This window comes from Scyliorhinus canicula, chromosome 4 (assembly GCF_902713615.1).
Source record: "Scyliorhinus canicula chromosome 4, sScyCan1.1, whole genome shotgun sequence".
Classification (NCBI taxonomy): Eukaryota; Metazoa; Chordata; class Chondrichthyes; order Carcharhiniformes; family Scyliorhinidae; genus Scyliorhinus; species Scyliorhinus canicula.
The window spans coordinates 28,119,237-28,138,600 of NC_052149.1; the positions used below are offsets into that span (position 1 = coordinate 28,119,237).

Sequence of the window (19,364 nt, forward strand, 5' to 3'; positions counted from 1 at the left end):
TTCTTCCAACCACATACTTTTTGCTCCAGTGCACATTGGAGTCTTTAATTTCAGGATCATTAACTACCCAAAAATAATATAAATAAACTGTGCTTCTAAATTGCTTGAAAAACTCACAACACAAAGGAAATTGTGATATGGTGATTCAAAATACCTTAAAATGTTACCATATGAACGAACATCACAGTTAATTGGATGCTGCTTTAACAGGATTTGTCTCATTTACAATATAGTAATGTACATTTACAATCATTTACAACATTAAAATAGGTGCTAAATTAATTGCATATGCTTGCTTTAAGTGTTGATTGGTAATTATGCTCTCTGACTAAGAGTATAACATTTTATAAACTTTCCAAAGCAAAATTTAGACATGTTTTTGCAGATTTATCTGCAAAGAATAATGACCTATTATTTACTGTCACAATAACTGGTGGCACCCTATTATGTATCAACAGATGCTATAGCAACTTTGGCTGAAGGTTGCTGTGTGGTTAAACCCAAATATCCAAAAGTTATCATCCAATTAGCGCTTTGAGATGGCATCTCTTTACGAGCTCTTCATTGCGTAAAGTTGCTCTTTTTGCGTGGTCTGTATGAACTATACACGCCACAAAGTGTCTTGCCCATTACAGTTTTAGGAATTCTTTAAAGGGCATGATAATTGTTTGTTGCTGCCAGTTAATTAAGCAACCAATGAAAAATAACTATTGCAAAGATGCAGTCTCGTTTGTTCGGGTTTTTATTGTTGTTGGAGATTTAAAAAATGTAAAATTAGACATTGTTTTTTATTTCTTTAACTTTTTATCTCTTTTTTCCTCCTTCTCTTTCATAATTCAATGTTTCTTCCCTGATTTTTTTCCTTTGTATGTCCAATTTCACATTAAATGCAAGGTTCCTATTTACACTTCCTGGTTCAAACTCTGCACTGTTGATTTCACAATCCTTCAATCTTGATTGGCTAAGGAGATGTACAGTTGCTTGTCCTGGTCACAGGTTCAAATTTAACTGCTTCCCTGATTGCAATGTTATTAACTCACACATTTAGTAAATTACAATGCAAATTTCTAAAAAAATCTATACGTGCAAGAGGAAGTCTAACAAACAGCTAGCACCATTATATATCTTGGCACAGCGAAGTCAGCCCATTAATGATCACTATCGTTTAGTTTATGTGCTGCTTGCTAAAGATGGGTGGCAGGTACAGAAATGCAGTGAGTTTACATGAAGACTGATTTCCACATTTCAATGAAAACAACAAGACTTGTTTACTTTTAAACTCTAAAACAGCCCGAGGAGTCAGGCCAGAACTTGAAATCTGTGAAGGGCCAATAAATGGAACAAATTTCTATCCAGATTAATTATTTGAATTAATTAATGTGTGCAGATTCAATTTTCAGAAATACATGTCTCCAAAATTGGGCCCCCTATCAGCTCTGGTGTCAATGCTATGCGAGTCCAGAGAGGCTAAGAATGGAGGCCTGCTTCTCGTCAATCCGCTGTGGCCCACGTATATCGCCTTGCTTGAAAGCTTGATAGAGCAAGTTCACAGTGCGTGCACCCAATGAACAGAATGTGACTTCGTTCAGCATCTAATGCTGATTTGGCAACTATTCTGCCATTCTGGACCTCACAGGCCCTGTACCACCCTCTCTTGAACAGTCACAGCTGGCCACTTGAGAGACCCAACACTCACACTATCAGCATGGGGCTTGAGGTGAAGTTCTTCTGCTTTTCTGTTGCTGCTGCAGAAGAACGTGCACTGTGCTGCAGAGAGGGCTGAAGATATTTTTGCAAGGAATTAAGTGCAATAAGATTCCGCACTCATGGGAGCCATAGTTGCAGCATGACAGAGAGATGGAGTAGGTGATAGGGGAAGCGGCATACAGAGGAAGGAGCAGGAATTCTCTCAACACAAGGCTGCGTCCATCCAAGCTATTCTCACTGGTAGTGTAGTGTTCGACGTGGCTATGATTCATTAAGAAGGTGGTCACTGTGGAAATTTGCAACATCCTCTTATAGAGCAGGGTGAGGACAGTGCAGCCAGTGCCTGTCAAGCTCATTACTCATTTCAATTTCTCCACCTCGGGATCTTCAGTGCAACGTGTATCGCTGCAGCAGGAAGGTCACCAACATCCTGTATGTCAGGAGAGGGGACTTTGCTGCCTTCCCTCCCAGGAGAGAGAAGCTGTAGAAGTTTCACAGGGCAGCCTGCTTCCAAATGGTGCAGAGCGGCATCTCAGTGGCGCGTGTATCAAACTGACTGCAGCCTGCAAGGTGGGACTACCATGAGTGGCTAGTTTCTTTTTTTTCCCTTTTTTTGGCTGGCGCAGACAAGATGGGATGAATGGCCTCTTTCAACACCATGGGCTGGATTCTCCGCTGGCGGGATGCTCCATTGCGCTGGCAGCGCACCCACGCCCAGAGATTTCCCAACGGCATGGGGCTACCCACAATGGCCCATTGGCCGGCTGGCGGGACAGAGAATCCTTCTACTGGCTGGGGTGGTGCAGAAAACTGGTGTGGCGGGACGGAGAATCCCGCTCCATAACCTTTCTATGGTTCTATGGAAAGATTAGCTGTGAGCAAAGCCACAACCACTCCACCTCCCTGAGATGTGAGAACCAGTAACTTTGAAGATATTATGCAACAGTGCCCTTGAACCCAACCTTTCACAAGGGGGTCATGATTGACATTCAATTCGATGTCAAGCTTATCAACCTCAGCAGGCTGAGAGCCACAACTAAAGGGACGCGTCAGCAGATCCACAACTTATAATATGCCAATGACCGTGCAGTTGTAGCTCACCACCCTCAACCTGTTCGACTGTGCTTATGACAGGGATAGTCTCCCACTGAACATCAGCAAGACCAGTCCTATTCCGACACTCACGTACATCTCCAGCTATTGTTATTGACGGAGATACTTGGGTTTTAATTTTCCAAAATTCCCTACATTTGGGCATGGTCCCATTATATTGGAAGATAGCAACTGTAACTCCATCATTCAAACAGAGAAGGAGTCAGAAAGTGGAAAACTACAGGCCAGTTAGATTAATGTCCGTCAGGAAAATATTGGAAGCTATTATCAGAGGTTCAAGGTAATCAGGCAGAGTCAACACGATTTTGTGAAAGGGAAAATCATATTTAACCATGCTATTGGAGTTGCTTGAGTCAGTAACAAATAAAGGGTTTCCAGAAGGCATTCGATAAAGTGCCACATCAAACATTATTGTAGAAAATAAAAGCGCATGTTATAGCGGGGTAACATATTGGCATGGCTAGAAGTTTGACTGGCTAACAGGAAGTAGAGAGTAGGCATAAATGGGTCTTTTTCAGGTTGGAAGATGTAATGGGTGGATGAAGGAATTTCTTTTCTCAGAGGGTCGTGAGTGTTTGGAACTCTCTTCCTCAAAGGGTGTTGGAAGTAGAGTTTTTCAATATGTTTTGGGCAGAGGTGGATAGATTCTTGGTAAGCAAGTGGGTGATAGGTTATTGGGGCTTGGTGGGATGCAGATTTGAGGTTACCATCGGATCAGCAATCAACTTATTAAATGATGGAGCAGGCTCAAGGGGCTGAATGGCTGACTTGCATGTACTTGAGAAGCTGTTAAACAGGTGCCTTATCTCACGAGTCATTTTCCTCTAAACGTCAGCATTGTGGAGAAGATCCAGCGCAGTTTTCCAGAATTGTATAACCCTGGGCGGGATTCTCCGCCAGCGTGGTTCTCCGTTTTGCCAGCTCCCGGGGATTTCCAGGCGGCATGGGGCTGCCCCATAATGGAAAACCCCATTGACCGGCCGGCGCAACGGAGAATCCCGCCGGTGGGTCGGGGCAGAAAAGTGGCCCGGTGGGGAGGAGAATCCAGCCCCCTGCCTTTCACGACAGAGGCCTCTGTAACAGGACAAAGGCTGTTGTTGTCACCATTCTTGCACAAGACATTCGGACTTAGGTCACCTACAAAAGGCATGTCCGGCTGCTGGGACATTTCCAGCAGTGATGTCTCCATAGGATACTCAAAGTAAAGTGGGAAGGCAGATGAACAACCTCCATCATCCTCACCGAAGTTAATTCACCATGAAGCAAAATCAGTTCTGTTGATCTGGACACTACAGCCGAATAATCAGCTTCTGAAGCAGATATTCCTTTCACAGCTTTAGGGTCGCACCTGATCTCAAGGAGCTGGGGCAGAATCATAGAATTTACAGTGCAGAAGGAGGCCATTTGGCCCATCTAATCTGGAACAGCCCTTGGAAAGAGCATCCCACTTGAGCCCATGCCTCTATCCTATCCCCGTAACCCCGTAACCCAGGAAACTAAGGGCAGTTTATGATGGCCAATTCACCTAACCTGCACATCTTTGGACTGTGGGAGGAAACCGGAGCACCCGGAGGAAACCCACAAACATGGGGAGAAAGTGTAGACTCCGCACAGACAGTGACCCAAGCCGGGAATCGAACCTGGGACCCTGGAGCTGTGAAGCAACAGTGCTACCCACTGTGCTACCGTGCTGCCCCCTTTTTTTAAATGGTTGCGATGATTTTGGAGACGATATCCTCAGGCTGTAAGCCACCCATCTGGGGAACACTTATAGAATCATTAGTGGGTAAACAATCCAACGCTTGGTGAACTCTGCTTCACAATGATAGGAAGAGCCGACATCGAAGGATCAAAAAGCGACGTTGCTATGAACGCTTGGCCGCCACAAGATAGTTATCCCTGTGGTAACTTTTCTGACACCTCCTGCTTAAAACCCAAAAGGTCAGAAAGATCGCGAGGCCTCGCTTTCACGGTCTGTATTCGTACTGAAAATCAAGATCAAGCGAGCTTTTGCCCTTCTGCTCCACGGGAGGTTTCTGTCCTCCCTGAGCTCGCCTTAGTGTTACGGTGTGACAGGTGTACCGCCCCAGTCAAACTCCCCACCTGCGGAGCGGGTCGCGCCCGGCCGCCCGGGTTCTTCTGACTGGAAGCGAGAGCCCCTCAGAGCCCTCCTCCCCGCCTCACCGGGTAAGTGAAAAAACGATAAGAAAAAACACTGGCACATTCCGAAGGCCTCATTGAAAAGGGGAGGAACATACCACACAATTTCTCACCCAACAAATCGCAACACAATCAGAACCTGACTGAATAAACTCTGCTGCAGAGAAGCAACAAAAGCAGAAGAAGGCATAACAGAAACCTGGCTCATGGGCCACCCCCCATCCTCTCTGCCCAATGATCTATGGCTCCAGGGTTGACTTGCTGAATCACCCGAGGACAAACAAATCATGAAGTCTGGCAGATGCCAACCTGGTTTTGAGGGACTGATGATGTACTGAACAACAAAGTGTTCCATTCCCTGAACGTGCATTTGGAATGTGACCAAACCAAGAATACAGTACACGACCACTATCCTGGCAACAGTCACAATCTGTTCAATAGGTGCCAGTCAGCAGCTGCACCATCTGTAAGCCACCACAATGAACAAGAGTGTGGCTACATATGGCTCATCACTCCCTTCAGCAACTAACCCCACATGAACAGCACTCCTTCAGCTCTTTAAACATTCTTTGGGTTTCATATTTGTATTTTAGTTCTCCAATATCTCTCCTCATGCCTTTTTTTTCTTACATTGTTATCACTTCTGTCATTTAACCACCCCTTGTTTTCTGCGTAATCACTTTACAGTACATTATTTTTCTTCTTGCAATTTGGAACTAATGATAACAACACTTTCGGAGTATGGACTGCCGCAGCTCAAGAAGCAAGCTCACCACCACCTTCTCAAGGGCAACGTGGGATAGGCAATAAACACTAGCCTTGCCAGATATGCTCACAGGCCATGAATTAATAAATAATGTCTTCTTTCTTTCCCCATTCCATTGCTCTAATCCTGTTAATAAACTGCTCAGTGGTAATATATTCCATTTCAGACAATTGGTTATGTACCCACAGTTGTCAACTTCGGTCAATTGTTTTCTTCGAGCTTTCATCATAAGACTTCCAGCTTTTAATGCACATTCCTGCCCCACCAGTCCAATCATTAGGTGATCTGCCTTTGCCAATTGGTAAGGGAACAAACTCTTTGCCATCCAATTGGATTAATCTTGATTGGTCAGTGAAACAGCCTTTCTTCTCTAATCACCAATATTTTATAAATAATAAATTAACTGAAAGAAATAAGAAACAATTTCATTTAATGCATCCATAATATTCCTCCGTGGATGCAACAGCGTTCTGGAGATTAATCTTCAATTTCCAGAGATTCCAGGTCAATCCTCGAGGATTGACAACCCTTTTGTATACCTGAAACTTTCTTTTGTTCATTCATGATTTGTGGGCATCCTGGTAAGGCCATTCCTTATTGTTCTTAAAGGTCACTCACATTGCTGTGGGTCAGGTGTCACATCGAGGCCAGGCCAGGTAAGGATGCCAGATTCCCTTCCCTAAATGGCATCACTGAATCAGATGGAGTTTTACACCAGTCGTTGATAGTTGGCATAGCCACCATCACTGAGACTAGCTTTCAATTCCAGATGAATGGAATTGAACAGTGGCCACTGAGATTTGAACCCGTGCCCCCAGAGCATTTGTCTCGGCTTCTGGATTTCTAGTCCAATGGTACTACCTCATCGCCGTCGTCTTCTCTTAACTATGTCTGTTTCTCCTGTCCTGTTTTAACTTCTGCCTCACCTGCTAAGTGTTTCCAGCAATTTTTATTTCTTGTTCCTGATGTCACTGATATCATTTGCATTATTGCTTTTGCATAGTTTCAGGAACGAGTATCCACCATCAGCACTGCCACTGATGACTGCCTCAAAACCTATTACCGACTGCTGGGATAAAATTTATCTGGCTATTTATTTCATATGAGCCATTAGAACCATCATCTTCTGCATGAATTCTATTAATCTCTTTTTCGAAACGTGCAGTGACTATCAGAGTGCCCGTCTATCCAGGTGAACTGCAAAATGCTGCCAGACGAAGGACATGTGTTGAATTTGGAGAAGTACATTTTGGCAGAGACAGCAAAGGGTGGGATAATATATTATACAATAAACAAAGAACAATGCAGCACAGGAACAGGCCCTTTGGCCCTCCAAGCCTGTACAGGTCATGATCCTAACCTTGGCCAAAACTCTCAGAACTTCCTAGTGCCATATCCCTCTATACCGATCCTACCCAAGTATTTGTCAAGAATACTTTTGAACGTCGTTAATGTATCTGCTTCCACAACCTCCCCTGGCAACGCGTTCCAGGCACTCACCACCCTCTATGTAAAAAAAAACCTGCCTCGCACATCTCCTCTAAACTTTGCCCCTCGGACCTTAAACCTATGTCCTCTGGTGACTGACCCCTCCACCCTGGAAAGATTGCCTGCCCATCCACTCTATCCATGCCCCTCATAATCTTGTAGACCTGTATCAGGTCACCCGTCAACCTCCGTCGTTCTAATGAAAACAGTCCGAGTCTATTCAGCCTCTCCGCATAGCTAACACCCTCCAGACCAGGCAACATCCTGGTAAAACTCCTCTGCACCCTCTCCAAAGCCTCCACATCTTTCTGCTAGTGTGGCGACTAGAATTGTGCGCAATATTGCAAGTGCAGCCTTATCAGGGTTCTATACAACTGAAGCATGACTTGCCAGTTTATATACTCAATGCCCTGTCCAATGAAGGCAAACATTCCGTATGCCTTCTTGATTAGCTTGCCCATTGGTGCCCAATGGTAGGGAATGAGGGAGATTCATGTGCGATACTCTTCAGTAATACTTAGGATCTGTGGAAGAATATCAATATTAATGCATCACAGGACTTCTGCTTTCGCTTCCTTCCCATGTTGCATTGCTTACCAATATTTACTTTTTCTGTGTCCAGATCAGAATCAATTCAGGACTTGATGCAAAAAAAGTCTGCAAATATCCTCCAACGAAAACATCTCAAATTCAGAATTTTTTTGTAAAGTTAAGTATGCATGTGATCAGTGAAGCAATCTAAATATTGATGCACCCCCCAATATACATATTCATTGTTGGCTTGGCAGAAGTTTTCATCCCAGAATCATAACCAGCGGCAATGCAAGTAAGGCATTATAGTATTAGCGAATGGTATAGTAAGATATATTAAGCGATAATTATCCCATCAAATTTAATGTCATGTTTATAATGGCTTTAATTGCACCAGGTCCACCCTCTCTTCCAAGAAAATGCAGTTTGTGGGCCAGCAATGATAAATGGTCAGCACAAATCTACTTAACAAACAGTTCAGTTGTAATGTGCAAGGCAGGTGAGGACTGATATTGGAAATACTCTATCGAATCATACAGCACAGAGGATGGCCATTCCGTCAATTGCGTCTCTGCCAGTGCTTTGAAAGGGTTATCCTATTCATCTCACTCCCCTGCTCTTTCCCCAGAAATCTGTCTTTTTTACCTTTTCAAGTATACATCATCAATAATAATAATAATCTATATTGTCACAAGTAGGCTTACATTAACACTGCAATGAAGTTGCTGTGAAAAGCCCCTAGTTGCCACATTCCGGCACCTGTTCAGGTACACAGAGGGAAAATTCAGAAAGTCCAAATTACCTAACAAGCACGTCTTTCGGGACTTGTGGGAGGAAACTGGAGCACCCGGTGGCAACCCACACAGATACAGGGAGAACGTATGAACTCCGCACAGACAGTGACCCAAGCCGGAAATCGAACCTGGGTCCCTGCCACTGTGAAGCAACAATACCGTCCACTGTGCTCCCACATCCTGGGGGTTACCACCTTGACACTAATCTTAACTGGACCTGCCATATAAACACTAAGTTCAAGAGCAGTTCAGAGGCTGAGGATTTTGAGGTGAGTAGCTCACCTCCTGACTACCTAAACCTACTCATCATCAAGAAGTGATGGAATACTCACTTCCCTGGATGAGTGCAGCTCCAACAACACTCAAGATGCTCAATGCCGTCTACGGCAAAATAGCCCACTTAATTGGCACCCCATTCACCACCTTAATTGTTCACTCTCTCCACCACTGGCACACTGGCAGCAGTGTGTGCCATCTGCAAGATGCACTGCAGCAATTCGCCAAGGTTCTTTCAACAGCAGTGACATCACCACCAGGGAGGACAAGGGCCATCGATGCATAGGAACACGTGCAAGATCCCCACCTGACTTGGAACAATATCACTGTTCCTTGACTGTCGCTGGATCAAAATCTTCGAACTCCCTTCCGATCAACAATGTGGGAGTGATTACACCACATGGACTGCAGATGTTCAACAAGGTGGCTCATCACCTCCTTCTCAAGGGCAATTACGGGTAAGCAACAAATGCTGTCCTTGCCTTTGACAATCATTTTCAAAGGATGAATAAAGAAAATCCAAACTCACTCACACACATATAATGGAATTTAACACTCATACGGCATTATCAAAGGAACAGAAGGCCCGTCCCAGCCTCCCCAAACAGGCACCGGAATGTGGCGACTAGGGGCTTTTCACGGTAACTTCCTTGAAGCCTACTTGTGATAATAAGCGATTATTATTATTAGTATTATTATTATTACTAAGGCACAATTTGAAGAAGGACTAAATATCAAAAGGACAGTAAATAAGTAGAATAAAATTCAAATAAAGCCCCTTTGTGATTAGAGCTCATGAAGCATGAAATATACAAAGAAGGGAAAATCCAAAGATCAAAGAGTTTATGGTTATGACACATCCAAACAAGGCTATTGAGGTCAGCAGTAGAAGCATACAGCAACTACAAATTTGGGTAGCTTAAACGTACTTTTAGCTCATTATGTTTCACCTCACAGATTGTTACCACAAAATAGACTTGCCATAAATTTCTGTGTCACTGTCACAGATTTATGTACATTTTGTCATAAGTTCCACAAAGATTTAAATTGCATATATCTCTTTATTTGGTCACGGTGTCAAAACACATCTCTCATTGAATAATTATTCAAAAGTCTAATAAATAAATTATGTAAATCCTTTGAAATGATCCATTTTCAAGCATGTATTAATTCTGGTAGCCAAATTGGGTCAAAAATTCAACTATGTGTAAAGTTGCTCAATGCATAAACCTTGTACCTGTTCTTGAATTATAATATAGGTTGACCTCTGAGAAACATTCCAATTCTATAATTAAGATGTTTTGAACTCAAAACCTGCACCTTACAAAATAACCCTCATGCGGAGCTAACACCATGCACAGCCTTTAACCTAGGCAGACCCTGCCTTTGTTAAAGTGAGTAATTTATAAAGGCTATGCAAGTAATTCTATCTAAATTCCATTAATATAAATCCAGTGTTTTAAACTGTCATTGGCATGCAGAAAAAGCAATAACGGCAATTTAAATAAAAACAACTTGCATCTATGATTCTACTCATGGCTGTAGCTGAATACTTAGAAGATTATTGTGTGACAGATTGTTTATTTAATGTTACTATCTCAATTAAGCATTTTAAATCTACAGGAGTAGGCATTTCTTAAATGTCAGCCTTTGCGTGAATTGCTCCATCCCTGATATAAGATATATTCATGATACATGAGATTACAAATCATTCTGTATAACTACGCTTCAATGTGACACCACTTGATAGTGCCGTGCAAACTAAAACATCTGCTTACAGCGTAACATTAATGACATTATTAGCAGAGGTTGCTGTAAAAGAAGAATGTCAAATAACTGGACATTTGACTTCCACAGAGAGAAGAGGCTGGAGGTCTGGGAGTTACAAAGGGAAAAGTCTAGTGTTGTAACAAAAGCTTTTGCAGATTCATAATTGCAATTTGAATAACTGGCATAACTTCAAACTTGCTTTATTCAGTTTTGCTTGCCAAAATTCTGACGGCAGATTAACTTGCTACAATACTTTACAGCAGTCAACACTCCCAATCAAGGTTCCTTGGGGGCAAATTAAATTTGCAATTCCCTCACATCGACCATTCCGTTGGTTTATGTTTTCTTTCTTTATGACACCCTGAGTCCCCATTCAGTTCCATTTTTAATTTCTCCTTCAGTTCAATCGATACTTTGGGAGGAATTTAATGGAGACATCCCTAATTTCATTTGTGGTGGGTTTTTCGGGGAGTCTCCAGCCAGCTCTGCCAGTGAGCTCTCCATCGCTATCAAACGCCACTTAGGGCTCGATTCAACTCAATGGGAACAAAGTCCCACAGCGAGCGCGTTTAGCAGCGTGATTCCCGGTCTCGCTGCGGCGAGAAACACATGGATATACAACCCAACTCACATTGCATAAGGGCCCTCACTGGGGAACGCATGGCCGAGGCCACACTTAGCTCCATTTTGTACATTGGGGGGCTCCACTCACCGGAACTCCCCAGTGTAGCGAGAGAATTGTGTCCCGATCCCCGAGGCCAACAAAGCAATTGCCAACCCTACCCCAAGTCCAAATGCACTATGGGGGGCCCCCTGCCCAAATGCACTATGGGACGGATGCACTATGGGAGAGAGGGGGGAGGGCATGATGGGAGAGAGGGGGTAGGGCCCCCCCACACACCACCCAACACTGACGCAGGGCACCCCCAGCCCAATCATGCAAAAAATGCCATCTGGCACCCTGGCAGTGCCCACACCAGCTGGTAATGCCACCTGGGCACATTGGCAGTGCCAGGCTTGTACCCAGGTGGCTAGGGTGCCAGGCTGGCACAAAACAAAGCACTATCCTGCTCAAAGGGCATGCAGCTGGAGGCCTTCAATCCCCTGGATGACACCCATTTCATCTGGTCCCTATTTCTGGAGACGAGTGCTGAACAGTGCTTGCCCGAGGTCTCCAAGGCAGAGGGGAAGAATCCCAAAGCCTCAGGTACCTCAGGAACCTGAACATTAGAGTGAGACTAACTGTCTCGCTTTAATATGCAGATTTGCCAAAAAGTGTTTCCCGCCCACAATGGGGGAAGGGGGGGGGATTTACATCACAGCATTTTGCTAGATCGCATTAGATCTCACGAGGCATTACAAGCCGGGTCAATCCTGGAAGCGGAGTCTCCTGACTTATTTTGGCCACGCTGTGCCACGGTGAGCTGCTTTTCAGGTACAACATGGCCATTGGATTGCGTCCTTAGTCACTGTTTTGAGCCCTGGAGAGTTTCTTATCAGCTTAGCTCACACTTAGGGTGCAATTTCCCCAAGCAATTTCTCAGTTCATTCGGTGGAATTTTCAGGGAGTTTCCCGCCGGCTCATATACATTTATTGAATAGATTCAGCTTTCTCAGTTCCATAATTAGCTGTTCATCTTTTGGCATTACTTCAGGTGACAACATGTATTCACCAACCTCACCCATGACATTGTTACGATACCTTCCCTCCTTTCGTCATGCATTCTGTTACTTATCATAGAATCATAAAATCATAGAATTTGCAGTGCAGAAGGAGGCCATTCGGCCCACCAAGTCTGCACCGGCCCTTGGAAAGAGCACCCTACTTAAGCCCACACCTCCACCTTATGCCCGTAACCCAGTAACCCCGCCTAACCTTTTGATCACCAAGGGCAATTTACCATGGCCAATCCACCCAACCTGCACATCCTTAGACTGTGGGAGGAAACCGGAGCACCCGGAGGAAACCCATGCAGACACGGGAAGAAAGTACAAACTCCACGCAGACAGTAACCCGAGGCCAGAATTGAACCTTGGACCCTGCAGCAGTGCTAACCATTGTGCCAGAGGGCCTTCCCTGTTGTTGTAGTCTTCAGCAATGCAAATCCATTTTGTCATCTCTTGTAATTTATCTCAGCCATAACATTCCCCTGTGTCGCGGTATCCAATTTAAACAGTAGCCGGAATTCTCCAACCATTGGGATTATCTTTTTCCTCTGGTGTAGCAGCCCATCCATCGATTTCCCAGCGGCATGGGTTGGCTTCAATGGGAAATCCCATTGACAAGCAGTGGGAAGACAGAAATCCGCCGCCAGTGAATGGCACACCGCCATGAAACATGCGGCTCACCGATCGGGGAATCCCGCCCAGTATCTTTGAAAAATATGTGCATAGAATTAAGTTCTAAATTGCCGTCTTTACCATTATTAAAGCTGTTGGGGAAAATTATAAAATTTCCTGTATATTATTCATGTTTTAATTTTTTATTTAGACTGGGAAATAAATTTAAATGCAAGAATGTTTTCTGTGGGTTTGATCCAGGTCTATTGATCACTTTTAGACATTTATTTTCTGAAGCATCAAGTATTTATTTTTATCTAGAAATGTTATATTATAGTTCTAAGCTTTATATTCATGTGAAATAATTGTTCTTCGAAAATGTGATGTGTTAAGCTAACATGCCTCTGGGCACAGCCAGGTCGATAGAATTGCATGAGTTACATGGAGATTACAACAATGTTATGTCTCTGAGGAGGACCACCCACAGGGAAACAACCATTGATCCCCCCCTGGTTTTTGTGGGGTATGAGTTCCCCGTGGCAGGGGGTCTGAGGCCGACCACCTGGGTTTTGTTCAGGCAGGGGAGTGAAAGAAGGCCCAACTCAGTGCCTGGTCAGACCCATCCACCCAGTAAGGTCTGCACTGGGAGTGAGATGCTGTGCTCAGCATTAAATTGTACATATGTAAATAAATCTACCTTCATTAATGACAGCTTCCTTATGAGTTATTCTAAACAAGGAAACAGTTCGACCCAACCAGATATATGCTAATGGCCATCCTATACAAGAACAGTAGTTCCAATCCCAAATGACAGTCCTGTTTCCTTTTCCTTAAAACACCTACCTGCTCTAGTGTTGAATACATAAATTCCTCACATCCCTCTGTTTAAAAAAAAAGTCCCCCCTACCATCAATCCTAAATCTCCTCAAATTCATCATGTATCTATGGCCCCTCAATCAATGGAAAACGTTTACATTGACCTGCTCTAACCTATGCCAAACATCAGCTCTTTCTGGTGTTTGTAAGGGTCCATTGTAAATGAACTTGAACAATCTCAATCGTGTTGCTGTGAGATTCATGCTCAAAGTTCAGCACAAGTCGGCACTAACTTGAGTGCGAGAAAAGCATTAAAAATTAGTTGGCATGAAAAATGGTAGCAGATCACACTTGTCTAGTAAGAGATGCTATTTTGAGATTGCGGCTGAGGCATTCATACACCATTGAGTTTTACTCCGTATTTTTCCACAGAGCTGTGGTAAATGGATTTTAACTGAGTAACAATTCCTCACTGCTGACATCTTTCACATTGGGGAATGTTTAGAGATCAAATATATCTGTTCAGAAATAACTAGAAAATATTTGAATTGATACGGTGCCTTGTCAAGTCTTTGGAAGTGTTTCACATACAGTGAATTATATTTCAACTGCAGTCACTGTTGCTAAACAGGCACACCCAGCAATTGTTCCATAATACCTCAACAGCAATCAGATGACCGAGTTAATCTACGATAAATTGAGGTGAATAATGTGAATGATGGAAGCTATGTGGCAAGGACTGTCTGCAGATAAACAGAGGAAGTAAGACAGCAAAGGAATTTTGAAATGTCAATATGCATAATCTGCATAATCAATGTAATTTACTGTGATTCTTCACACCACCTAACACTTTTCAGTTCTTCTATATCATGTTTATTCTTTCAATTTGCAACAAAATATGTCTGTGTGTCTCCAACCGATTACATTGTACTCTCCCCTCTCTTTCTCTGTGTCTCTTGTGCTTCAGTGCCTTGCAACAGATGGAACAAGAATCTATAATTTATTTAAATATACAGCGGATGACTTGTCAATGAATTAATCTAGATGGGTCATTGGGGAGCCTCCTACATTCATGGCAGTTGTTTCTCCTCATGCTCCATTGTTAGCTCTTGAGATCTGACTTATCTGAAATCTATGGGCGGAATTCTCCGTTCCCAGGAAAAATCGGGAGGGTCGTCGTGAACTCGGCCGAGTTTCACGACGGCCTCGGAGGCCGCTCCTCGCCCCCTATTCTCCCCTCCCGGCGGGGCTAGGAATGGCACTCCATAAATCTCGGCCGCGGGGGTGTCACGCCGAGAATGACGCGGCTGGCGCGCCTAATGACGTCAGCCGCGCATGCGCAGATTGGCCGGCTCCAACCCGCGCATGTGCGGCTGACGTCACGACGCTGACAGCTCGAACCCGCGCATGCGTGGTGGCCGTCTTTCCCCTCAGCCGCCCCGCAAGACGTGGCGGCTTGATCTTGCGGGGCGGCGGAGGGGAAATAGTGCATCCAATTTGGACGCCAGCCCGACGGTCGGTGGGCACCGATCGCAGGCCTGTCCCCTCCCGAGCACAGTCGTGGTGCTCTCCTTTCTAGGCCACCTACAAGCCCCAAACATGCTTCTCACTCCCGTTTCACGACGGCAGCGAACAGGTGTGTTTGCCGCCGTCGTGAAACGGCCGAGAACGGCAGGCCGCTCGGCCCATCTGGGTCGGAGAATCGCCGTACTCCGTGGAAAACGGCGAGCGCTGTTTCTTCCGAGCGGGGGGTGGGAGAATCATGGGGGGCGCGAGGGGGGCATGAATTTTGTCGGAGGGCCCTCCCTCGATTCTCCCACACTGTGTGGGGAGCGGAGATTCGCGCCCATGGTACTCAAGTAATGGTTGGGCTACAAAAGATACGGCTCCAAAATGTACAAAGTGGCATGCATTTCCTGAGGGGCAGGATGTTTGCTTAGCATTGGAAGTGCTTATCTGGATCCTAGAAACATAGAGACATAGAAAATAGGAGCAGGAATAGCCCATTCTGCTGCTTGAGCCTGCCCTGCCATTCAATATGATCATGGATGATCAACCAACTTAATAACCGGCTCTCAATTTCCCCCACACCTTGATCCCGTTTGTCCCAAGAGCTATAGCTAACTCTTTCTTGAAAACATACAGGGTGGGATTCGCCATCCTGGGACCCCAATGTTTGTAAACATTGCCCACATCAAAGAGATGCAAGTTGCACTAAGTGCATTCAAATCACTCAAACATGAATTTCACTGCACTTACCTCTCTTTGATGTGGGCAATGTTTACAAACATTGGGATTTCACCATTTAGGCCATTGAAGCGTGAATGGATATGAATGGATCAAAGAGGCAGATGGTTTTATGAGCTGTCAGTCACAAATCACAAACCTCCATTTCGAAAGCCATGAATGGATTGCAGGCAATGAATCTGTGGGAACCATAGGCAGCGCCAGCTGCTGGCCTTTGAAGAGCTGCAAGGTAAGTCGTAAAACTAAAATGCTTCCCACAGCCCCTGTCGAGACTGCTCTCTCGCATCCAGAAAGGGGTCTCATTTCTGGGGAATCTTTGTGTGGAGGAGTCTGTGTGTGTGGGCGGTGTCTGTGTTTGAGGGGGGTGTCTGTGTGCATGGGGAGTCTGTGTGTGGGATGGTCTGCGGAGGGGGTTCCTTTAGGCAAGGGGTCCCTATGGGGTTCCCCTATTACAGGAGTCCCTGTGGGGGGAGGTCCGCCTCTTAAATGGGTCTGTGGGTCATGGTCGATCTGTGGCTGATTTTGTGGTGTGGGAGGGTGTCCTGGCTGATTTATGGTGTGGCTGTGGAACTCTGCTATCGGGCCACCCGCATATATTTGCATGCCAGAGGAATACGGAATTGCATCCTTCTTTACAACCACAAGGTGATCGAAAAACTAGTGCAATTCAGCTCCAGTGGGAGAACATAGGGCTGGATTCTCTGCTCCTGCGTCTAAGTGTTGACATCAATGGAGGATCTGTGGAGTTCCACAACTGAAAAATCGGCGCCACACATGCACATATTCCGCTATCAGTGAGGGGCTACGTGAAACACCCGCAGACTGCACGAAAAATGGTGGGGGACTCGCTGGGTCCGTGATGGGCTCGCACCGTGCTGGACAATGCCCGAACGCCCTTTCTCTCTTTCTCCGCAGCCGCCACGCCAGGCTCACGACTGCTCAGACCACATGTGGACTGTGCCATCGGAAACTCGACCCATTGGAGGCAGAGCATCGTGGGTGGGCCCGATAATGATATGCAAATGCAGTTGGAACTGCTCACAGCGCATGTCATAATAACTCCGATTTGGGGGGGCGGAGCATCGCAACCCAGCGTCAAACTGGTGCCTGCCGTGATTTCGGCGTCGGGTGCTATTCCCCGCCTGATCGTCATTCCCGATTTCGGCGTCGAGCAACGGAGAATCCCGCCTATAGTCTCCTGAATGGAGAATCCAGCCCACAATGCTTTGGCCTCAACTGCTTCCCATGGTAGTGAATTCATAGGCCTATCACTCTCTGGGTGAAGAAAATTCACCTCATCTCATCATCAGACCCTGTCAGGTTTTCTCCTCCAAGGCAATGGCCATTTTGATTAGCCTACAGAATAGTAGCACTGTTGATTCTTCACGCACCTTCCCCACATGAATATCAGAGCCATCCACACTGTAAGAAGGATTGTTTTGCCTTACAGACTTTGGACAGTCGGTTAATTGAGGGTACCTGGCAGCTAACTGATGGTCCTGGTGGGAGGCCCATGTCCATTTTGAGGATCAACTCTCCTTAACAGTTACCTACCAGGCTACGGACAGAAAAAGAGTGCCTCCACAATTTTGGGTACAGAGCCCAATATTCCTGGCCAGAGCAATGGAAAGACTGTGGAGGTGAGTGTCTGATCTCATATTGAGAACAGTGACCCTAACTGATGGAATATTCTTCATTATGGGTAAACTTATCTGTGGGCTCTTCTTTGTCTGAGCCACCAGTTATAGGGGAAAGAACTGCACAATCTAATCGTAATGCTGTCCTAAAATGACAAACTGTGCTCTGTGATGAGAATCCATATTATCCCTATGAGAATGCACATGAGAAAAGCCTGCCTCAGGCAGATCATAGAATTTACAGTGCAGAAGGAGGCCATTCAGCCCATCGAGTCTGCACCGGCTCTTGCAAAGAGCACCCAAGCCCACGCCTCCACCCTATCCCCGTAACCCAGTAACCCCGCCTAACCGTTTTGGACACTAAGGGCAATTTATCATGGCCAATCCACCTAACCTGCGCATGTTTGGACTGTGGGGATCCTGGGACCCTGAAGCTATGAAGCAACTGTGCTAACAACTGTGATACCGTGCTGCCCCCACGGAGCTAGAGCTGTCCAGTGGTTGGCCTGGAGGAGGACTGCAGTGTTCAGAACATCATTGTCCATGAGGTATTTTTAGGGGATAGGCATGCAGATCATGAATGTACAAGCAAACATGACCTTGATTGGAAAGATGTTTACACTACAGGCCGTTAGACTGATTGCTAGCCTGTGCAAATGGCTGATGAGGTCATCAATATGTCAAGTGTTCTGACTCCTAAAGTGGCCTTGATCAAGAAGGCACAAACATGAATATATAACACTTTCCACCCCCTGTTCATTAGAGGTTCCTGCAATGAAACACAATATGACATTAACAATCAAAATTTACAATATGAACAATTAATAAACATGACAGTCAGTAAGTTCGATGTTTTGGAGGATGTTGATTTCTGTGTGCTTGTCGGCGAAGTGCAGGCATCTGATTTTTTGTGTTGACTGCAACATGTGTGGTTTTTAGTTTTGCTTGGACATAGTTTGTCGTTGTCTTAACTGGTCTCAGCGTCGTGTTCGAAGATCGACGCGGTGTTGGAGTGTCTTCAACTGGGATGCTGTCCTCCACGGTAGTTTCTGGTATTGTCAGGTTCTCAGGGATGTCTGGGTCTGAACTTGACATAGTTTGTTGCAGACTCACGGTCGACTCTGCCTCTGGCAAACTAGTTTTGAGTTGCTAAAAGTGTCTTCTCCACATATCACCCCACGAAGACCAGTCCTGTCTGTGCTAAGATGATGGCAAGACTTCTCACCAGTGGTACAGTTCCTTGTCAGTACTTCTGACCTTTCTGTAAAACACAGAGTTTACCCCGTTCTCATGTCGCAAAACGTGACTCAGCTGTTTCCTGACAATAATTTCTCTTGCCTTTGGCGGCTTCAGCAAATCAAACGCTTAGTGTTACTGACATTTTACCATGAGTCAGGAAGACAAGGAGCAGATCAGCTGTGTTGGATTCTGTTCTCCTTTAGATCGTTTGTGAGTTCCTGTGAAATGAACTGTGGCCCAATGTCTCTTCCAAGTTGTTCAGGGTAACTGAGTCTTGCAAAAATCTCACCAAGACTTTCTATTGTCCTCTCCAAGGATGTAGTCTTCATTATGGCAACGTTGGGCCTTTTCGAGTGCATGTCTACCACAATGAAAAAGATTTGTCCTTTGAATGGTCCAGCATAATCTATATGAACCCTTTGGCATGATCTTTCTTGCCATTCCCATGGGTGTAACGGCATTAGTGGCAGCAGGATTCGAACGTTTGCACAAGCCAAATACATGCCAGTCTTTTCCTCAATTTCACTATTGAGCCCTGGT

At 45.2% G+C, this 19,364-nt stretch overlaps 1 protein-coding gene across 4 annotated transcripts in view; it reads right to left on the bottom strand.

The window, feature by feature from the left end:
• The window catches only part of LOC119964442 (phospholipid phosphatase-related protein type 5-like), a 178,407-nt gene that overhangs the window by 134,784 nt on the left and 24,259 nt on the right, over positions 1-19,364 (bottom strand). The window lies entirely within an intron of this gene.